We start from the raw sequence: 22250 nt of genomic DNA, 5'->3' as shown, positions 1-22250 counted from the left end.
AGCTTTGGCTCAGGTCATGATCTCACAGTTAGTGAGTTTGAGCCCTGAGTCTGGATCTGTGCTTGCAGCTCAGAGCCTGGAGCCAGCTTCCGATTCTGTGTCTCCCTCTTTCTCTGCCCCATCCCCACTCATGCTTTGTCTCTCTCTGTCTTAAAAATAAATAAAACATTAATTTTTAAAAAAAAATGTTCTATGAGAGAAAAACATGTAAAGTTTGGTTAAATCATCTGCAGAATCAATCATTCAATATTTTTTTAAATCTTCAGTTTTATAAAAACAATGAGATTATGGTTATAATGTTTAATACGAATAAACATTAATTACTTATTAGAGGGTTATTAATAAGAAAAGTCCTTTGAAGTTATTTTTACATGGGGTTAAGTTAGAACATATACACATGTATTCAAATAGTGAAAATGGCTAATAGTAATAGATCATTTCTTCAAGTTATTTAGGTTCCAAACAGGTGTAATTGAAAAAAGATGAGATGCACTTCATCTTATCCATACTCTTCTTCTATTAATAAAAGTTGCTACAGGAACTTCAGTTATTGGAAATACCACACAGACCTCATATTTTACATGTTCTGCACACTTCAAAGAATTTGGATTGCCCATGAAATATGAGTTTGTGAAAATCCAAATGGAGATTTGTTCCCCAATAATAATTGACCTTAAAAACCCTTTCTGGCTCTCCTTCCAATACACTAATGCATAGTTAGAAAACCACAGAAATAATAGCATAGACATATTATAATATGAATATAAATATAATCACCAATTGCTCATTTTAGCTCATTTAATGTTTTATGCACACCACAGTGCATATTAAAAATGTCATAAAAAACAGGTAGTGTGGTAGTAATAAATGTAAGACAACATGAATCATGAAAGCACAATGTATTGTAATGGATCAGTAAGGATCAAATGATGGAAAACCTAATAGAAGTTAAACCTATAAATAGCTGGGCTTCCTGCAGTGGAAGAAAATTAAGCACATAGCAATTAAAGAAGAGTGAAGACATTTAATTCGCATGGGGAGAAATAAGTGAACTTATCTCAGTGCAGTCACGAACAATAAGAGTATCAATACATTTTATTGTTCACAGACTAAAGAAGTGATTAATGACTACTATTGTTTTGTATTTATATATAGATATTAATATTTATGTATGTATTTTGTCAAATGGACAGTGAAAATTAAAATATAAGTCATAAATCAATAAATTCTTTTTAAAAAAATCAAACAAAATTACCTGTGAAAAATTAAATGATTTTCTTTTATTGTGTCATATGAAGTTACCCAAATAACACTAGTGTGATTTACGCCTAAATTAATATATAATATTTATTGAGGGATATTGTTGCAACGTAAGCACAAACCAAAAAAGTCCCCAAATAAAAAAATGCTATTAGCATTGTTGTGAACATGTAAGAAAGGTAAATTAATTTGTGAATAGTCACAAATAGAGGTTATATGACCATATAAGAAAGCATAACTGAAAGAAATCTCTCCTACAGAATGGAAATAGTCATTTTAAGATTGTTAAAAATTGTATACCAACAAATATTTAAAAATGTGAAGTGATAAATTGATAATAAGTGTTTATAAAAATGCTAGGATATTTCAGAATACTATTGCTTCTGTAAATACTCGAGAATAATTATAAAATTATAACTTCTATGAATTAGGCCAATTTGTTTCAACATATGCATTGTGTTAAATACTAAAAAGGATAAGCATAAAAGAAAAGCAGTTTAATAAGTTATACCACTGACTGTATTGCGGTAACTAGGACAAGCTTGTGATCAGCAATGCTACCTGCCCCAAGACAAAAGACATCATACAGATGATGGGTCTACGATCTCTTTATAGCAGTAATGGGCCCTCAGACAATGCAAACAATCACTTCGGCAGATTACACTTTTAACCATATAAATACAGTATATGTGCTCTTAGAAGGCACCATTAAAAAAAAAAAAGTAAAGTACAGGGCAGCACTATTATAAGAAATAGACATTAAGAAACATAGACATTAAAAAAACATAACAACAGAGTTAGATAATTCTCTTATGCTTATATCATTTACACTGGATACATTTAATGCCAAAAATGGAGGTGTCCCTAAATAATACTTCCCAACTCAGTGTCTAAATGAATTAGAGGAAACAGCATGGTAGAGTCAAACGTATTTGGGTGGGAGTGCCCAGTTAATAAACTATCTGTATGTTTTTAGACAAGAAACGGAATCTCTTGGAGCTTTTATTTCCTCAGCTAGAAAATGAAGATAATATATAGGCATAAGTTTGTCTCAACCTGTCTATCTTACTTACTTACATTTATCCCTAGTGCCAAACAGAGTGGCACAAATTATATGCTAAAATAAATTTTTCTTGGCTACAACCACTTATAATATTCCTGGCACATTGCTTTCCACTTTGCAGGCTGTGGGGTTAAGTCAACTTGTTAAACCTCCATTGTACACTGCATTGATCACAACTGTTATTATAAAACCATGTATTTAACATTGTTTTGTGTTCTTTAACCTTTAACTGGACAGAAGTCCATGAGACCAAATTCATGTTGTTGTTTTTCTTTCTTCCAGTAACTCAGTAAATATATGTGCAATGTGTAAAATAAGAACACAATATATTTGATTTTTTTTCTTCAAGATTGAAAACAAAAAGAAACAAAAGGATTCTTACCAAGTTATTATGAGTATGAGAGTTTCCATAATTAACAACTGCCAATGGTTGTCCTAAAACATATAAAAAGGTTTACCCTAGGCCCATTAAGATTTCCTACTAGGGGCACCTGGGTGGCTCAGTTGGTTGAGTATCCAACTCTTGATTTCGTCCAGCTCAGGTTATGATCTCACAGTTCATGGGTTTGAGTCTGGCATCAGGCTAGGGATTCTCTCTCTCCCTCTCTCTCTGCCCCTCCCCTGCACATTCCCTCCACCCCGCCCCCGTCTTCCAAAAATAAATAAGTAAACTTGAAAAAAAGATTTCCTTCTTTACTTAAAGTCACACAATGCTTTAAAAACTATTTGTAATTTACTTTTATTTACCATCTAATTTGAGTCATTCATTCATTAGCAAACACTGAAGTACCTATTACCTACAAAGGAATTAAAGCAAGATGGTCCTTGCCTACATCATGCCCACAAAATTTAGCAGGAAATTGAATCATCTGATTCTCAAAAAATACCTTTGATATAATTAAGGCAGTATTTTTAGCTTCCGTGTACAGATTAGTGAACAAAAACTTAGAGATGTTTAAATGACTTTTTCCAGATGATAATTAATAGGTGTCAAGGTCTTCTAAGAATAGGGTTTTTCCACACACTGAGTTTTCCTGTGCATTTTCATGTCTATTATCAACCAAAACAAGCCTTCATGTACTTCAAAATAAAAATCAATACACTGCTTTATTTTATCTTTTCTAGGATAAATCATGTTATATCTGTAAAGCTCTTTATAAGTCTTCTATATGTTCTCAATTTTGCCAAATATTATTAAAGTTGAACTAGTCCCCTGATGAGTTACAATTTTAAAATATAAGCATCTTGTAAATTATAATAAAATAAGTATTTGATTATGCTTTGAGTTGTAACTCATGACAAACTATGATGGAAGAGATACAGAAAACTAGTAGTCACTGCCATTTTAAAATCTGAATATACTGAACAAGCTATCAGAAAATTATAATTTATTTTTGTCAACACAGAAAAAAAAGCATGTACAGTGTGTTTGCCCATAGCAGTCAAGGCATGAAGACACCTCATACTTTGGCACCCATTTTAAATCATGTTCAAAAACAACATGTTTAAAATGAAGGCAAGCTGTCATAAGGCAAGCTGGGGTAATAAGAGTTTGGCAATTAAAAAGCACCAGCACATTTACCAATCTGAATATTCAAGAATTGTAAATCATTAATCATAAGTAAACCACCTGCTGGGGACACTCTAACCCAGTATAAAGATTTGCCATGTGTGTAATTGTCAGTTTCAGATTGAATTTTTATCCAGGGAACAATAGTATTCAAGATTATTTGGGTGAAATTTTTATTAATTTTGAAAATAAAAATTATTGTATCCCTCGTTATACTTCAGATATTGAAAGAGTCCTGTTTAAAATGACAATTGTTTTCATACCCCATTACATTTTTTATCAATTATTAAATAGCTCACTGTCATGTGATAAACCAATATTTAACCTTTTTTAAAAAAACATTTTCTGCTGTTATCAAAAACAAAAATAAATCTGACTTGTTATAAGCCTAAGAGTTTTAGGCAGGCATACACTTGTCACTGATTTTTTAGCACATATATGTAAATGTATAGCTTACTTGGCTATAGACTGCAAGCAGTATTTTTTTTTATTTTTTTAATATTTATTTATTTTTGAAAGAGAGACAGAGAGACAGAGCACAAGTAGGGGAGGAGCAGAGAGAGATGGACAGAATCCAAAGCAGGCTCCAGGCTCTGAGCTGTCAGCGTAGAGCCTGATTCGGGGCTTGAACTCCCAAACTGCACTGAGAGATCACGACCTGAGCCGAAGTCAGACGCTTAACCGACTGAGCCACCCAGGTGCCCCGATTGCAAGTAGTATTTTTACAATAATTAGATACTTTTAACTCAGCTCTAAGGACTGACAGTTTTCCAATCAGTTACAAAATGTGTGTGTATGTATAGATGTGTGTGTGTGTGTGTGTGTGTGTGTGTGTGTGCGCTTGTGTTTCTGGTTGTTGTGGCTTATTTATATTGTCAAAAATCCATTACCTCTTTTTATGATGAAATGGCTAAAAACTCCTGGGTGGGATTTAACCATTTGCAAAATTTAAAATAATTTGAATACAATAGAGGAAGACAATCTCCTTCCTCTTAATGCTTCATGCATCAAACCTAGTTTAAGCACTTCCAACATTACAGATCAGCAGTCTGCTGAGTGTTACAGAAGGCCACCACTGTTTCAGTATCCCACAAGTTAGTTTGGACCTTAGGTGGAGGACACAGAGTTTTACCATTCTCAAGCCAGACCCTTTGGGACTCAAAGAGACTAGATTCCCCAAAGCTTCTCATAAAGGTGGGGCAAGAAACTGAGACAGATAGGGGACATCATTTTGATTAATGAGAGGCAGGAGACTTGGAAAAGCCAAAACACAAATCTCTTCAACTGGAATCCACAGAAATTAAGTGACTTTTACAATGCCATCAGCCTAACTATGCAACTAAGATTTACCTTCCAAATTTATCTGCACAAAGGTTTTCCAATGTTTTCAGCATGTGCATTTGTGATACGTGCCACACTTTGAGTACTTTTTACACTACATCCATGCTCTAGTATGTTTCCCACTGTTTCTGAAAGTTTAGATTCCATCAAGAAGACTAGCAGGACTTGTTAAAAATGCAGAATCAGGGGTCTGCCTCTGTCCTTGAGATATTTTTATTTACATTTGATGATAGCAATGCAGGTAGTTCTCAGATGAAACTTCATGAAAATACAATATGGTGCCTCCTGGAAAGCTGGGATTGCATAGCTTCTTAAACTGTATCACAAAGCTGCTGAGAGAATGGATTCCTAGGTAGCAAGCATGATGTTTCTCATGCATGAGGATTCCAAATGCGCCGTAACAGACATAGATTTCTTTCTGCCACAGCCTCTATGACATTCTAGCTTCCAAGTCATTTCATTTTGTCTCCTTATTTTTTTAATTCTTATTTCTACTGTTTATATTGTTCCTTCATCAACACGATAGTCAGACATAGGCATTTATTGTATTTCGGTCATCAGACAAAAACTTCTTTCTTTTTAAATCTTTAAATTCACCACTGTCATCACATTGTCCTAGCAAACACCCATTTGCCTATTGGCTTTGCCCAGATTGATCATTCCCTGCAAACCCACCATACGTGTTCTTTTCTAAATGCATTTCTGATCATGCCACCCTCTTACATAAAGTGTCTCATTAGTTTCCCAATGGTTCAGAATAAACTCACTAGTCTATAAACCTTTGGTATTCCATTCTCTTCTCTTGAGCCTTATTTTGTGAGATTCTGCTCCATAAATCTCTCTGGTCCAGACTCAGTGAAAATGTTGAAGTCCCTCCCACCTGGCATATTTCTGCATGCAACAGGACTTTACAGGTGCTCTTGTCTCTAGGAGCCTACGTTATGATAAACCTAGTACTTTCTTCTTTTGCCAACCAACCTATGCTCCAGATGTTAGTTCCTGAAATACTTCTACAGAGATTCTTCTGGGACTTCCCTACTGGGGTAAAGTCCCAATTTCACAAACTTCTCAACAGTACTTCATACAGCTGCAATTTTACGTTTTTGGTGTAATTATTTGATTAGTATCTGTGTCCTCCACTGTATTTTAGGTTCCACAGGGGCAGGGACAATGTCAACTTTTGCTTTCCAGAGCTTTCATAGCTAGTGTGTGGCACATTTTAAGGTGTTCAGTGGATGCATTTGTTGAATGTATGAGATGATAAGAAGATATTTTCTGTCCCTAGGGAACTGGGAATTATTCTATGGACAAGAAGGTGACAAATTTTGTAAGCTGGGCATGACATAATCAGATCTGTGATGTAGGAAGATACATCACAGTAATTGGAGAATGCACTGTAGTGGGAAAAGAGGAAGTGAGGAAAGAAGTCTGAGCGACTGTAGCAGCCTGGGTTAGAAAGAGTAAGGGTCCTAACAAGGAAAGTAGCAATTGGATGGAGGGTTGTGGAGCAGGGATACTAGTGTTTGAGGGAAATGTAGGAATAATGGGAATCATGGTAAGTTCATACCCTGAAACAAGGTGAATGAGATATCAGGACATTCTATCATGTAAAGAGAAGCAGATTTTGGAGAAAAGTAAAATTCTTGGTTAAAAACAGTGAGTTATCCATGCTAAACTTTGCCAATTATTATGAATATGGTCACTGCTCAAAATCTATCACCTCAGCATTAAAGTAGACATTGAAATGAAGAAAAGGAGCTATCATACCCTTGATATCATCCTCCTTCTAACTATTCAGTTCAAAAAATTGGAGTCCTACAACTAATTTACAAAATCCTGTGAATCCTACAGAATATATCTCATCTCTTGTATTTTAATACCTGTTTGCCATATCAAGTTTCTTAGAAGTATAGCCATACTTCCTTATTTACACTGTCATTATTTCCAGAACCTCAAACCCTCCTTACTTTGACCATGAAAGGCTGCAGCGTCTCCCTTTCTCCATATAGTTTCTCTATCTCTTAATTTACTGCCTACAATCCATCATTCATTATCCTGCCAGACTGTGTTCTTTAAATGCTGCTTTCATCTTAAAATAACTTGTAATTGTTCTCTGTTGTCTTACACATCTAAGTCAAATTTGGTCTTTTTACAGTCCTTAAAAAAAGACCTGTCTTAACTGTCTGTTCTACAACATGAACCTGTAATAAGTTAAATCCTATGGTTCCATGCTAGCCCCACTTTTCTCTCCTCCTCTTCTCTTGCTCCACGTCAGTGATATCAGCATGAGAAGTGCATGGTAAAAACCATAACTTCCCATTTCCTTCACAAATATTTCCACCTTTTCCCATTTTACACCAGTCTCTACTTGTTCACTTTCCGAAACAGGTACACACTTATTCTGAAACTCTCTATCTGCATTCCCACTTGAAATCTCTTTGGGGTTCCTTCCTACTCCTGCACTTCTTGGCAGCCCACATGGCATGGAACAAGGCATTTAGCACATGCCACGTACTCAGTGTCTTCTCTCAGGGAGGACTAAGGAAGATAAGTGCTTGTGAACGCCTAAGGAGAACAACAACAACGAGAACAACAACAACAACAACAACAACAACAACAACAACAACAACAACAAGTTGGTATTTCCCAAATGATTTCAATGTCAACAGGACACATAGAAATACACTACTGAGAATAACGGGAAGATGAGTGCTGTTTTTACCAAATAATTGAATTTTAAAATTCAATTCTTTTGTTTAAAAGTTGAGCAAGAAGCATTAGAATTTCCCAGCAAAGTACTACTTCAGATCTTGAAGATTCAATTTTGTGTATCATAATTGTGCCATCTAGTATACCCTGAAGTTGATTTGATGGGCCTCTAATTTCTGCTCTTATGCTCAACAATGTGATGTATTTTTCTCTTAGTATGAATGATTTATTATAAGTTGTCAATAAATATATCATTTTACAAGTAAAATTACATTTCACATGAACAATTGAGTTTATGAGACATTGTGACAACAAAGTTAGATGTGTTTTGTGTAGTTAGTGAAATATAGTTTCTTTGTGTTATTCTCTGTACAGAAGCAGCTCTTCCATAGCATGAATCTGCATATGGAGGCCTTCCAGAAGTCACAAGTTTTCTGTTAGTTAAAATAAACTGCTCCAAAAATTAAGAAAACAGTATCTCTGCTGACGAGGATTTGGGAAAAGTTAATCATTTAGGTTTTCTGAATTTAGTATGCCTTATACCTCAATTAGTCATGTAACATATTTATACATTCATTTATTCATTCACCCATTCATTCAACAGCTATTTGGATATGTAGTGGAGTGTAAAACTGACAAAGTCTCTGCCCTTATTGTGCCTTTATTCAGAGCCATTGATTTTTTTAATGTTTATTTATTTATTTTGAGAGAGAGAAAGAGAGAGAACACAAGCAGAAAGGGGGCAGAGAGAGGGAGAGGGAGAATCCCAAGCACTCACTATGCTGTCAGTGCAGAGACCAACACGGGGCTCAGTCTCAGGAGGCTTGAGATCATGACCTGAGCAGAAATGGAGAGTCGACTATTTAACCTACTGAGCCTCTGAGGCACCCTTAGAGCCATTGCTTTGTTATCAGATGCTATGATGTAATTAAACTACAATCTACTTAGATTGTATATATCACAAATATATCACTGTTGATGAATGACTCAAAAAAAAAAGGTATGAGCTATCTAAACGTATACAAATAAAAGAAAATGTGATACAGAGCAAGATTTTGCATTAGGTTATATGAAAAGAAAGTAATAGGTAACCCTAAAAGGATGTAACTTTACATAGCTATTAATTTTACAATGATAATTGTTATCTTCCTGGCCAGTATCTGTTCTAAGGACTTCTATTTGTTTATATATGTGTTTGCCCATAAAATATCATTTACCTATACTGATAACAAAGCACAATAACCTATACAATTCTGTTTTCTAAAAGTAAAATTTGAGGGGCGCCTGGGTGGCACAGTCGGTTAAGCGTCCGACTTCAGCCAGGTCACGATCTCGCGGTCTGTGAGTTCGAGCCCCGCGTCAGGCTCTGGACTGATGGCTCAGAGCCTGGAGCCTGTTTCCGATTCTGTGTCTCCCTCTCTCTCTGCCCCTCCCCCGTTCATGCTCTGTCTCTCTCTGTCCCAAAAATAAATAAACGTTGAAAAAAAAAATTAAAAGTAAAATTTGAAATAAAAAAAATAGTCACTACACATTTTATCTTTTTACATATCTGTATTTTGACTTTTTTAAAGATCAAATTAAATAAACACTAGGGATTTTATATGTACTTGACTAATTAATTGGCGCAGTTACCAATCTCATTGCATTTATTAAGAAAACTTTATGAGAACAATAAATCCTAGTTCATCAGGGGAAATTAAAACTTATGGAAGTTAGTAAGAAATAATAATCACTGCATTCTACAAGTTGAAGATGGCAGCACATAAGAGGACACATTCCCTTGTTACATTCAATGATTCAGATTTGATGTACATTAATTTGCTCAATACTCTCCTACCACTTCTTTTCTCTGCCTTCTTTAAAAATGCCCTACTCAAAATTATCACCTTTTAAATTTCTGCAGGCATTGATTTTGTCTGAGTTTAGGGAATAATATAATTTCACGGGCAAATTTCACTTGTAATTTCCTTAATTCATTTTAAGTCCAAACCCAATACAGCCAAGGCATTCAAATACAACACATTGGGTAAGGCAAAGAGTGTCAATTTCAACAGGTGCATGCGCCTATTAGGTTTCTGGTTTAAGATGATTGAAAAGAGTAGTTACAAAACTTCACAGAAGTTAGAAAAAAAGATGTGGCAAAAGAAAACAAGAGATATTTTTTAAGGGAAAAAAGTACATAATCACATAAAGAAAATAAAAACTTCAGCTTTAGAAGAGAACAGACATCCTACTGAGGACTCTGTGGCAGACAGCTTCTAAAATGACCCTTAGTGTTCCTTGTCTTTGAATATTCCTCTGTTTTTGAGGGTGGTTGGGACCTAGAGACTGATTTCTAAAGAATACAATGTATAAAATAATAGGATGTCACTTCCAGGATTAGGTTACAAAATATTCTGCCTTTTGTCTTGCTCACTCTCTCTGGCTCTCTTTTGCTTTTGCTGAGGGAAACCAGCTGTTATGTGTGAACTGCCCAATAGAGAATTGAATCTCTGGACAATAGTCATGGAGGACCTGTGTCAACAGGACCTGTGTCAACAGTCAAGTGACACAGTGAGCTTGGACATGGACCTCATTTGAGCCTTGAGATGACTGCTACCCTAACCTACACCTTGATTATACAGCTTTGGGAGAGCCTTTCAACCAGAGGTCCCAGCTAAATCTTGCCTAGATGCCTGACTCACAGAAATTAAGAGAAAATAAATGTTTATCATTTTAAAAGGACCATCTTTTACTTTATTTATTCAGAGTTATCTGTGCCTATGCACATCCATGCATTTTCTGTTAAAATAGTAAGCTTCTGGAGGACAGGCAAAGTAGTATCTAACAAGTTTTGTACACTGTTTACTTCAGAACATAAGTGCATATCAATTATTTAATGTGTCCTCCTGATAAGCATAATAGATTTTTCTATCAAAATGAGCTACTGATTGGAACTTAAATTACCTAAATAATTATTTCAAATCCCTGATTCACTTTAACTTTTGATTATCGGGTATGCAAAATTACTTATTCAAGGTTTGGACTCCTTCCACTTGTCACTTAGAAAAAGAAAAGAAAAGAAAAAAAACCTGCAACCTAAATTTGAGATATGGAAAGTTGATACCAAATCCTCTGTAATCTGTCAGAGGAAAACAACTCCCTTTCAAGTCACAAAAAACCAAAAGCATGAAATGCCATTCTACATGGTTTCACTTACAGTTAATTCCATAAATTGTGATTAGTTTGAATATATGTAATATTAATAGCTAACTTTCTGCGTCAACAGATTCAAACTTCAAAACCCTTGTCTATTTGCTCTTCATTTTTAAAATGCTTGCTTAAAAGATATTATATCAAGGGCTTTTCATGCTTAGAAAAAGACAGATAACCAAATGTAATCCTACAATAATATTTCTGCTCAAACTAGGTTACACTGATTGACATGTACAGGATATTTTTATGAGCAAACAAATATGAAAAAAAGAAATACACATATTGAATTTCAGATATTCTGAAAATAAAATGTCTAACTATATGAACTATATAACAGTATAATAAATCCCTGTACCTATACTATAGAAAACAATCAACAGAAAATATCCTGAGCAAATACATAAATAATCATATCTTCATAAACTTATCATTCTCATATTTTAAAAAATATATTTTGTGTACTTACAATGAGTCAAAATCCACAACTGGAACTGATAAACTTATCTCGTTGATATATAGTAATTATGTGGTTACTTAAATATGTATTTCTGAAAAGGTTTATCAGCTATCAAAATGGTTTGTTCATGCATATAGTATTTAGACAAAAACAACAAATAATTTGTTAAAATATGACAGCAAAGAAAAGTTATGCTGAAAATATTTTACAGATATGTGTCTTTCATAGGCTTCTGCTATAGAAATTAAATCATATCCAATAGAAATTATAATTAGCACTTAATGTCATTAACTAAATTATTTAACATATGAATTAATATTTCTAGGATCAAAATTTTAAGCATTGACATGTTTTGATATATCTCATTAAATTTTATAAGTTATTGAATCTAAACATCAATTGTAACTCACGTTGCTGTTTTATGTACTTGTAAGAGAAAAATACCACTGATTAAACTCTGATACACTAGGGATGCTTCACAATTCAGATATGTTAAAATATTTTTTAAAAGTGTATGTTATTTCAATGAAATATGACAATTACTTTATATAGCTATAAAATACTATAACAAAGCTTAAAGGTCTGCAGAGATCTGATGAAGGAATATGTTTATGCTTTTTTAAAATCCACTGAAATTACTTTTTTCAACTACTATATTTTTTAGACAAGAGTTTCTATTTATGCACTTCAAAAATCCACATTAGTTTTTAATGAACATCAATTACACTTCAATTTTTCATATTACTCATGAAAGAAAATAATTTAGGCTCCTTTACAGAACTGCCAATTGCAATTTACCTTGGCTCTTTCAGGCAAGAGCAGGTTCATAAATCAGCAAGTTAAGCATTTACTAAATGACAAAGAAACAAAATTACAAATGAATAAAATAATCCAATATTTTCCTTCAAATAACAAATTTAATATAGTTTTAGTAAAGAGGTTCCTAAAACTTATGATGGGACATTTCTATTTTGTATCTGAGTTGTATTATTGGAAGAACTCTCAAAAAAAACATAAAAAGTATTTTTGGAAAAATAATTGATATTACATTGTTTTAAAATTTCAGTGAATAGAAAGTCTCTAACTATTGGGCAATCTTTAAAACAATAGTAGGTTAAATATTATCTTGGTGGCCTACAAAACATAGATATGATAGAATTTTTCTTCCCACTTCCTAAACCATGCAATTTCATTACAAAGAAAGGCTGTATGTTTTAATAAGAAGAGCTGACTTTGCGTTCTGGGTTAGGACCCTGAACATCAGTTTCCTTAACTGTGAGATGTACATTCCATCATATTTTTTTTAAGAATTAAATAATGTGTATAAAGACTCTAGTTCAGTGCCTTCCATTTAATTGGTGTTCACTATAAAAAGAACTTGCATTATTTTACAAGAACATAAGGAGACACCTCATATAGTAACCATTCTACAAACACTAACACAATTACAATTTTTCAAAGTATATTAAAGCAAAAAAACTCACCTTCCTTAAATATATTCATAGAAATTATCTGTCATTTTAGCTCTATACTATAAACACACAACTAAATACAAGTACATACATGTAATTTATCAGTCAGCCTAGTCAGCGTCCCTTAGGGGCCATTTGGTAGTATCTGAAGACATCTTCGATTGTCAGGACTGGGAGGGTCTAATACTGGCATCCAGTGTGTACAGGCCACGGGCACTGCTAACATTCTAAGGTGAATGAGACTGTCCTCAATACAAGGAATATCCAGCCCCAAATGTTAATTGTGCTGTGGTTGAAAAGCATTGCCCTAAATGTTTCTGTGGGCAGCCATTCAACTACGTAAAGAAATAAATTTTGATGAGTATAATGAAAGAGCATGCCTGAAGGTAAAAATGTTTCTACAGATTTTTCTTATTATGAAATTTGTTTTTAATTGAAGATTGTTTAAAAGCAGTTTGCACTCTCTCCTCCAGCCATCCGAGATGCTTCAAGGAAAGAAACCTAAGGAGAAAAAGATGGTCCCAGCCCTTGCTGTCATGAAGAAGGTGGTCAGTCCTCTGTTTGAGAAAAGGCCCAAGAATTTTGGCACTGGACAGGACATTCAGCCCAAAAGGGGCCTCACCTGCTTTGTCAAATGGCCCCACTACATCAGGCTTCAGAAGCAAAGGGATATTCTCTATAAAGGTCTAAAAGTGCCTCCCATGATTAACCAGTTCACCCAGGCCTGGACCACGAAATAGCCACTCAGATGCTTAAGCTGGCTCACAAATACAGACCAGAGACAAAGCAAGAGAACAAGCAGAGACTGTTGGCTTGGGCTGAAAAGAAAAGTCTTGGCAAAGGGGATGTCCCCACTAAGAGACTGCCTGTCCTTCAAGCTGAGGTTAATACTGTCACCACCTTGGTGGAAAATAAGAAGGCTAAGCTGGAAGTGATTGCACATGATGTAGATCCCATTGAGCTGGTTGTCTTCCTGTCTACCTTGGGTAGTAAAATGAAGGTTCCCTACTGTTTTATCATCTAGAAGGACAGGCCAGGGGCATCTGGTCCACTGGAAGGCTGTACCACTGTTGCCCTCACACAGGTTAACTCAGAAGACAAAGGAGCTCTGGCTAGGCTGGTGGAAACCATCAAGACCAATGACACTGGCAGATATGATGAGATCTACTTTCACCTGGGAGGCAACATTCTGGGTCCAAAGTTGGTGCCTCACATTGGCAAGTTGGAAAAGGCAAAGGCTAAAGAATTGGTCACCAAACCGGACTAAGTGTACACTGTTGATTTTTCTGTACGTAGAAGTAATAAAAAATTCTCTTTCACAAAAAATGGTGGGGGTTGCTAATGTCATAATGTTATCTGGTTAGTCTCTGAACTTTAGATTGTGTGGTATTGTAAATTTTCTTTTCAAAATCTAGTTTGTGACCAGTCGCACCATTCCACAATTGCTCTGGAAGGCAATTTTAAGCTCTTTCCTAGATATTCCAAGATGATAATTTCAGTGGATTTGTCTCATTTCCCAGTCTCAAAGGGAAAGAGAAAAAAATAATATTCATAACAAATCTAAGGATTTATCAGATGTCAGCAACTGCCACCTCCTTCTATTCTAGTTTAAAATACTCTTTAAAATCTTCTTTATTGCCAGCAACTATGTCCCTGCAACCATATTCTAATGCCTGTGTCATATCAAATCCCTTCTGATGCATACTGTCTTACCATAGCAGGACCTTGTACCTATCAGGCACTCTAATAAATGCCACATAGATCAAGCTAAATTGCCATACCACCTTCCTCCTAAAAGCTCCAGAATGACTTCTGTGGCTGAAGAATAATCAATTACTTACTCAATTCAATTCAACAAATATTTATTAAGCATCCATTCATTTTTGTGTTTTCTCCCCTTGAGGGCTGCTGTCCTTAAGAGCAGCTGGAAGCAAATGGCTTCCATTTATTAAAGACTTTTATTTTAAAGATGCTTAAGTGCAGTTCACAGCTCTTCAACTGCTCTTACCAAATCCTCAGAGGCTCCATTGTGGAGGAAATTCATGTTTTATCACACAGAAACAAGAGTAATGTGTTCCATTTTCATTTGGTCAAGAAAATATCAGCATTATAACTAGGGGAGGGATGTACAGAGTAGACATGGCATGTCTAAATATGTCATATATTACTATTATAAATAAGCTTATATACTCATTGATAATGTGAATTTATCTTTCCAAATGTTATCTATGTTAACTGTTATGCTGCATATTATAAGAAAAAACGCTTTATTTTGTTTATATTTTAATTACTCCTGATTTATATCAAGGTTTAGATAATACAAAAGACTGTTAAGTGTTTTGGATAACATATGCTTCTATTTCCAATAAGGACCATCGTATTTTCCCTTTTTCTCCTGAGGAGCACCAAGAGTAGATGGATGCCAATCTTAAAATAAATATTCTTTATTTGGATCAATATATAGATGATTCCTTCCAAGAATATTAGTCACAGTACTGCTGGGAACTGTCTCCAGATTTATCCCAGCCAAAAAAAAAAAAAAAAAAAAAAAAAGATAGAGCATCTTCTCTAGAGAACCCTTGTGGGTTCTTTTCTCCCACCTTGGAGTTCAGAAGACTACTCCCACTACATTCTCTTGGGGATGTCAAAAATAGTACCCTGTCATCTGTCTTGGAGCCAGGGCTATGTTTCTCTTATAGGAGACTTATAGCTTTAGCATTCTGTAAGGTCGTTTCAAAGTCAACGTGCTGAGTCTGTCTGAGGATACTACTAAAGACAACACCAGAGCACTTGTTTTCCCTTGGTTTAAACCATCAAAGTTCTGAGTAGAACTTATCCACCTAGTAGTGAAGAACTGCAGTCTAGGATGTTTATCTTTACTTACCTAATCTTTGATACTCTTCATAAACTTAAAAATAAGGGTTTATTACAACCACCAATGATACACTTATTGCCCACACAATATACTTCATTTTTTACAGCATGGTATTAAAATCTCTTACCAATCTGATTTTAACTGAGTTCTCTAGATGTTCTCCTCTCCTGGGTGCTTGTAAGAAATTATTTTATGTTCTGTTTTTTTTTTTTTGAGCATGGTCTTCTTTACACTACACTTTTGATGTTATGTCTCAAATACCTTTTAAAATTAGTATTTTTCTAACAAGAGGAACTATATGTACCACCATAGTGCCTAAGACTACAATTTGTACACAGTAGAAATTTAACAATGTTTGAGGAACTGGAAATAAGCAAAATGAAAGAAAACACAGTGGTATGTTTTCATTATAAAAAGGGAAAAAACAATCAAATAAAGTATTGATTCATTTCTCAGCCCTGAAAGGTTATCTGTAGTTCAAGGAATGATGGCATTAGGACAACTATTCTTTTTGAATTATCCCACTGACCAAAAGACTTACCTACACCTGCATTTCTTTCCAAACTAACGGCTTCTTAACCATTAGGAAACATGTTCACAAATCCATTGAAACTCTTGTACCAAAGGTCATTTAGAGTCTCCCCCAAATCTAAATATCTTATTTCTTATCTTTATCAATGTCCACGCTGATGTTTGCCTCTCACACATACATCTTAAACCATTTCCATTACAAGATTTTGTGTCTTCTAAAATTCAGGTCTCACTAAGTAAATGCTTATTAAATTGACTGCATTGAGTTGTAATATCCTCTTACTATATCATCACTGTCACAATAATAAGAAAAATACCCCAGTCCTTATTTTAAAACTGTGTTCTGAAAATTGGGCCTTACATTATAGATTTCACAATCTACAGAGCATAAGGTAGTATTAAAATCAAATAAGTAAATATTACTCTTTTCATAAAGCACAATATATTTCAACTTTTTATGAAACAGTAAAATTTATGAAGGGATTGTTTTCTTATCTTCAAATCTAAACATACACAAAATAGCCATTAATTCAAATAGCTGTCTCAGCAGAAAGAGCTTTTTGAAGGCACTTGTGGGATTGGGCTAATCATCAGCAAGTTAGAAAGTGTCTCAGGAATGGAAATTACTGTGCATCTGGCTTCTCCCAGAAATCAGCTACATAATACATTGAAATGGAACATATTGCCTGTTAATTTTTTTTTCTTTGTGAAATCTTTAAATAAATTTGGAGAAGATATTACCCTATCATGCTTTCTCATAGGATAATATTTCAGGACCACAACTACAAACAAGAACAACAGAATGTATTACACAACATGCTCTATTTTTATCTTTGTTGGTATTAATAATCACATGCAGCATTCATTTATAGAAGTGAATTTTTCATGGAAAATAATAAAAGTGTGTTCATGGTTCAGTAAGTGAATTTTGGATGCATAACCACACTTGACAGATTTTAGCCTCTAATGCCTTAATCCTTCCCCAGCATCACTGATGCAATCTCTGAAAAGCTAAGTATTAATTTGAGAGTATCATTTTTGTTTACATCATCTGGAAAGGAGGATTCAGAGCGCATCTTGTGTAAATTGCAATTATACATAGCATACTTTTTAGAGCCATTTTCATATAACATTTTACATAATTGAATTGTATTCACTTGATTTGGGGGGGCATGGGAATTAATGATACATTCTAAACATGATTCACTACAATTAAAATAAAGCAACTTGACTTTTAAACAGCAATAAAATACTTATAAAACTTATCAGGGAAAGATAAATTTTCATTGCAGATTAAAAATGAGAGCTTTACAAGAAAATAATGAAAGAATTAGGATTTCTAAAGTATTTGACTAAAAACTATTGGTATTTTTAATCCATCATTTTAAATTTATTTTGACATAATTTTTGTTTTGCAAAAGAGATGCAGTGACAGTATAGAGGGTTCCATATATCCTTATCCCAGTTTCCCCTAATGTTAGATCTTATAGACTTATAGTATATTAAGAATTAATATTTTATGTTCTTGGGCCCAAGCCAAGAAATCATGTTGCATTTATTTGTCATCTCTCTTTAGTCTCTTAAAATCTGTGATTCCTTGTCATTGACACTTTTGAGGAGTAATGGTTAGGTATTTTGTCGAATGCCCCTCAACATAGGATTGCCTAATGTTTTCTCATGATTAGATGGGGTTATGGATTTTAAGGTGGAATACTAAAAGGAGAAATTACTTTCCTATCATATCATATTATTGGGTACAGATAACAAGGTAGCATTACTGATTAATTTGGGTGTCTTGATTAAGGTAGTATCTGCCAGGTTTCTCCAGCATTTTTCTCTTTCTAGATTCTGTTGGAAGTGAGCCACTAAATCCAGCCCTCATTGAAGAGGAGGAGAATTAAGCTTCTCATCCTGAAGGAAGTAGTTTCAAAGAATTGTGGTTATATGTTATAAACACTACAATCAATAAGTATTTTGGGGGAGACCCATGAAGCTATGTATATATCCTATTTCTCCTTATAAATTTGCCATTAATTTAGCCTTTACCATTTCATTTCCTATTAATATTGACATATTATCTATATAAGAATATATATTTGCATATGTGATAAGTATTATTTAATATATATGACATTTTAAAAATAAATAATGACATATTTTAAAAATATATAAAGTGTTTATATACTTTCAAATTAAAAGTGCATACATATGTTTTTAATTCTCCTCTTAGACATTTGATTTATATCATCTTATCCCCATATCTCCTATAGAATTCCTATGGGGAAATTGTGGGCAATGCTATATATATATGGGATAGGATAAGAAAGGGAAGCATTTTTAAAGAAATCAATGGGAATTTTTTCTGTTGATAAACTTCTTGATATCTCTACAAAAGTTTAAGAAAACAGTGAATAATTAGGAAATGCAAATTTTCCCATGGAGGGACTTCAAACAGTCTGCACTAAATTTACACTAAACATTCCCTTATTCATTGAGAGAACTTCCCCAAGGTTTTTCAAAGGTGTGATACCTTGACATTTAATTTTCAATTTCTATGCTATCCACTCTGAAAGAATTTCATTAACTCTTCAGGTATATTACCCTCTCCAAAGTAACTCCCTCTCTTTTAACTCACTCTAACTCTTCTACTTGTAGAACATATTATCTTATTTATTATTATTTTTTTCATCTCAATGAAAGATAAGCTCCAGAAGATGGATGGATCTTATCCATATTTTTTATACTCATTTGCCAACATGGAGGCAGCATTTCCCATTTAGTTGCCTTCTGGTAGGTTTTTATTAATTAATTGAACAAATGAATTTTAGAACCATGAAATGTGTTTTTATGGAGAATTTTTTTTAAATCCAGTTGTATTTTATTCTTATAAATATCAATTTATTTGACTTTTTAAGTGGCTGTGGCATGCTCATTTGTATGCATATTCTACTTTGCCTTCATAAAATTATCATCAGCTTATTCCTATATTATCAATCATTTTTTTCCATTAGAGTTGCTGCATTCATTTAAGACTTCAAATAAGTTTTTAGTCTATTTTTTTCAGTTATTTTGCATCTTATGTACAAATTTATCAGAAATGAATCATAAAGCCTCTTTTTTGTCACTACGTAGTTCCATGAAAGTTTTCTATCACATACTCTTTTAAGCACTAATAACTTACACCCTGGAAGTAATAGTATCACATGGTTCCTAAGGATTTGTCACTATCTCAGCTAAAATCTTCTGGGTTACATTTCAAGAAGTATTGGATAATACATAAAAAGGTGATTAACATCAGAAGAAACAGCACTATACATTTGAAGCCTAAATTGTATTCTCATTCTTTAAAAAAAAATGTTTAATTATTTATTTTATATTTATTTATATTTATTTTATTTATATTATTTTACTATTAATTTTAAGAAAAAGAGAGCATGAGCAAGGGAGGGGCAGAGAGAGAAGGAGAGAATTGCAAGGGCACCCCTGTATTCTCATCCCTTACTCTTAATCAGGACATTTTACATTTACCAGTTCCTAAAATTTTTATACAGATATTGTCCAATGTTGGTCTTTTGAGTCTCTCTGTTTTTAGACATCATGTTTGTCATGATCTCAATTGATTGATTGGTCAATCTCTCTTTCTCCCTCTCTGTCTCATAGTTTTTAGTCCAGTCTAGTCTCTCCCCAAACTGTGTCATTTGAGGAGTGCTTTCTAATAGTACATAAAAATCCTGTAGAACTTTGTTAATTATCAAGCAATAGTGAAAACTAAACATTTAAATTCAGAGAAAAATTATATCTAACTATTTATAAGTGGACAAGTTAGACAAGGTAGGGTAGGTTATTTTTCCTTTATTCAGCCTGAAAAAACTTTTCTAATTCTATGCTTCCTTTAGGTATCAAAAGTTGTCTTCTCAGTGAGGTACTTAATGCTATATAACATACTCTATATTGTACTCATTTTTTTTCTGCCTGCCCAGCTAGATAGAATATAAGATACAAAAAAATATTTTACCAAGTATGGTAATGTAATACCAACAAATTATTTCTTATGTACTTTTCTGTGTTTTAAACCTGTATGTTGTACATTTCATATCCCTAGTTCCCATAATACTGCTTTTGCATGGAGTAGGTGCTAGGAAATATTTTTAGGACCATAAATGTGAATAAAGTACTAAAGTAATCCTCTCAAATGAAGCTGAATTTGTACAATTTGTCATTTTAACATCCTATTACATGACAAAGATAATCTAAACATAAGCACTAAGATAGCTGGTTTGGTATTATATATACAAAATATGTATCAAATTTACTTTTGGGTTTTAGGTGGTATTATATACATTTGATCATTCAGTGTTAATTTCATATATTTGACCATATATTATCCATTTGGTGTCACTTTTGTTTTCTTTTTTTTTTAAGTTTATATATTTATTTTGAGAGAGAGAGAGAGAGAATGCATATGCACACAAGTGGGGAAGGGGCGGAGAGAGAGGGAGAGAAAGAATAGCAAACAGGCTCCATGCTCAGCACAGAGCCTGAAACAGGGCTCAATCTCACTACCATAAGATCATGACTTGAACTGATATCAAGGGTCAGATGCTTAACCAACTGAGCCAACTAGGTGCCCCATTCTGGTGTCAATTCTAGGCATATGTGGAAGGAATCTATCCAAAAACCATCTTTTAATCTCTTCAGTACATAGATTTGAAATAGATAGTAACTCACTCTAAATATTTTATACTAATCACAATTTATTACAAAGAAATACTATCCTAATATGGCCCCAATACTATATATTCAGAGGCACTTAGATTGCATTCATGTTTTTAAAACGTTTAATGCTACATTTAATGCATATATGGAAGGAAAATAACTGCTCTCTACATTTATTTATAGTATCTCCTAGTGTTACATAAAATTGTTATGCAGATGGTAGCTGCCTATATATGGGATTATATACTTATATACTATTATATACTTAGATACTTATTTCTCAACATGAGTACAAGCAAACTTTTTGCATTTCTAATATTAAATCTCTAATCAAAATCACACTAAAACAAAACAGTTTGAAAGTAAATGGCCACCCACTCATACACATACAGGAGAATCTAGCTCCCCTATACCAGGAATGGTTAATGGGGTATTTCTCCCCAGTAGTTTTTGACTATCACTTTGCACATGGAATAACTGAAAAAAAATATTGTATATATACAAGTGACTCACAATAGATGAACAAGTATTCTTGTTATGTTAAAATTTTAGACAGTTATTATTTCCTAGGACTTGTTAGGCCTAAGTAGGATAGACAAACTATTTCCATGGAAAGATAAGGAGCCCATACCATCCTGTATGTACATGTTCTGTCATGGCCAAAGTTCAGGTGGCCACAGCTTTATGTCTGCAGAGCCTCATTAATGGTCAGTAGGATGTTGGTTTCAAAAACATACATTCATGCTTATGTTTAATATCAAAGATTGCTGTTCAGGTTTGCTTCTCTGTGCAAGGTGGCATCTCATCACTTCATATTCATTTGGTCTCAGAACTGAAATCCTGTCAACTCCAGTGCTACATGCGTATCTAAGGTAGAAAATAATTTTTCCAGCTTTATCTTTTGTGATAGTTTCATCAAACAGATATCAAAAGCCTACAGAGCATTAGTCAGGGACAGGGTGATTAGTTTCTCTCTTTATGGATGGGTAATTAATATAAAAAGGATGGAAAAAATCCTTAATCCCATTACACTTGATCCATCATTTAGCAATGCTTTTTGA

The 22250-nt window shown here is 33.8% G+C and overlaps 1 protein-coding gene and 1 pseudogene across 3 annotated transcripts in view; one reads left to right on the top strand and one right to left on the bottom strand.

Annotated features, from left to right (window-relative positions):
* The window catches only part of CADM2 (cell adhesion molecule 2), a 1070151-nt gene that overhangs the window by 834170 nt on the left and 213731 nt on the right, over positions 1 to 22250 (bottom strand). The window lies entirely within an intron of this gene.
* LOC122491314 lies at positions 13154 to 15103 on the top strand (annotated as a pseudogene).

This window comes from Prionailurus bengalensis, chromosome C2 (assembly GCF_016509475.1).
Source record: "Prionailurus bengalensis isolate Pbe53 chromosome C2, Fcat_Pben_1.1_paternal_pri, whole genome shotgun sequence".
Lineage (NCBI taxonomy): Eukaryota > Metazoa > Chordata > Mammalia > Carnivora > Felidae > Prionailurus > Prionailurus bengalensis.
Note: the sequence above shows the minus strand (reverse complement) of the source record. Positions and strands in the feature narration are given on the sequence as shown.